Below are 2,500 nucleotides of genomic sequence, written 5' to 3'. Positions count from 1 at the left end.
CACCTTTTGGTTGCAGAAAACTTTTATTTCTCTCCAGTTTCGGTAATTAACATCTCTGAAATATGTTGGGACCTAAGTCTAACAAGGGTTAGGTTAATAAGTTCTGTATTCCTATTGTCTTTATTTCCGCGGTTCGTTAGCTCGAAACACGCTATTTTGATCTAAAAGATTTCCCTTCGGCTCCCGCACGGCTTGCTTTTCTTTGCTTTCCTGTTTTTTTGTTTGATTATGACGGATTTTAAAGTATGTTCAATTAATGTGCGAGGTTTAGAAGAACAATTAAAAAGAAGAGAATTTTTAACTGGTTAAGAGCAAAAAAATTCTCAATTTATCTTCTCCAGGAAACTCATAGTGCAGAAAACACCAATCAGTGTATGGTCCTCGGAATGGGGCCTCAAATCCCTGTTTACTTCATATTCCACCTCCAGCAGATGAGTTGCAAACCTCTTCAACAGTAAATTCACTTTCCACCTTCAAAGATCTTTTTTTAGATAATACGGGCAGATTTATTACATGTGATATTAAAATTAATGAGAGACTTATCAACTTAGCTGCAATATATGCGCCAAATGAAGATGATCCAGGTTTTTTTGAAAGATTTCACGATCACTTGAGTGCGATGACATCATTATAGGAGGTGGCTTTAATTTGGTATTGGATATAGACATAGATAAAAAAGGCGGTCTTGCCAAGTCGCACACTAAAGTAGTCAAGGTAATTAAAGACCATATAGCTGAATTAGAGTTGATGGATATACGGCGCCTCTCAAACCCCGATGGCCGCAGATTTACTTGGCGTCGCCAAAAGCCCGAAATCCATTGCCGATTAGATTTTTTTCTTGTAATTCAGAGTCTCTTTCACTTGTAATGAGACAAATTCGGACATATTAGCAGGTTTTAAAACAGACCATTCTTTGATAACAATAAAATTGACACTTCATTCGAACCCAAGAGATCCAGGTTTCTGGAAATTAACAAATCAAAACAGCAGTTAAAGCCGTCCAAGAGGAATATCAAGAGAATAACACTGTTAATACTGCCCTTACTTGGGAGATGATCAAATTAAAAGTTAGACAACATTCTATGATGTATGCAAAAACGAAACAAACTAACATGTCAAGGATAGAAGAAGAGTTGGAAAAGACTGTAAATTGGCTGCAAAAGGAAATTGATCGTAGCTAAAGGGACGAACCAGGAAAGCATGAAATGCAAAGAGAAATAGAGAAAAAGCAGAGAAAACTTGAAGAAATAATAGAACACAAACTAAAGGCGCAATCTTAAGATCGGAATGCAGATGGTATAACGAGGGGGAAAGGAATACGAAATATTTTTTAAACCTTGAAAAAAGACATTATAAAAATTGCGTAATTAGCCAACTAAAGGTAAATGATGACCAATTTGTCACGTCTGATAAAGACATCTTGAATGCCTGTGAATCCTTTTATAACAACATTTACAGCTCTAGTTTTCAACATGGTGATTGCAAGGAAACTCAAAACATCCAACTTCAGAAGACAAAGAATAATGCGAAGGCTTCTTAACTAAGGAGGAATGTTTACAAGCCTCAATAAAACACCAGGCTCTGGTGGGCTGCCTGTAGAATTCTACAAAGTCTTCTGGAGCGACATATTTGATCATCTTTTAAATGCCCTTAAATACGCCTATCATAAAGGACAACTAGAAGTGAGTCAAAAAACGGGGAGTAATAAAGTTAATACCCAAAAAGGATGCAGAGCCCTACTATGTTAAAAAGTGGCGGCCGATAACCCTTTTGAATTGTGACTACAAAATGGCAGCAAAAGCTATCGCAAATCGTCTTAGAAATGTAATCCCCAAGATTATCAATAATGATCAGACTGGCTTTCTTAAGGGCAAATTCATTGGCGAAAACATAAGATTAATTGATGGCATAATAAATCACACTGAGTCTAACAACATCCCTGGCTTATTACTTTTTTTAGACTTTGAAAAGTGTAATTTCTGACGTTCGAGTGACATGGGAACGAGTTAGTCAGAAATTGAATATTCTGACGGCACGGTGCAGAGGACCGTAGGTGGCTATGGGATAGGTTAGGACTATGAATTTGGCGGGAGTTTTTCATCATTCTACGTTTGTCAGTCGCTGATGCTTTAACTTTATGCTTAACTTTTGAACTGCGCTGTCTGCTTATTTTTCCTTGTGCATAGTAGGATACCCTTTCCTCGGGGTCTGGTGCCGTTGCATTGGATGAGGAATACGTTTCGACTTATTTTTGGCCACTTCTAAAGGGTGGTTTTTAGTGGTTTTTCGTATATCCGGTACGGTACTGTTGCTTAGTTTATTCCTAAATGAATGCAGTATATTTTGTCTATTTCTATGTGTGTCGTTATGTGATGTCCAGTTTGTAACCAATTCAGGTAAATTTAGGTCATTTTGTTCAGCAGACTGACTGACGTGCCCTTAATAAACTATTTTCACATTGAAGTCTCGTGTTAGTGTAGTCAGAATAGCTTTTGACACA

This window comes from Montipora foliosa, chromosome 1 (assembly GCF_036669935.1).
Source record: "Montipora foliosa isolate CH-2021 chromosome 1, ASM3666993v2, whole genome shotgun sequence".
Lineage (NCBI taxonomy): Eukaryota > Metazoa > Cnidaria > Anthozoa > Scleractinia > Acroporidae > Montipora > Montipora foliosa.
The sequence above is the reverse complement of the archived record's forward strand: the minus strand, read 5'-3'. Positions refer to the sequence as shown.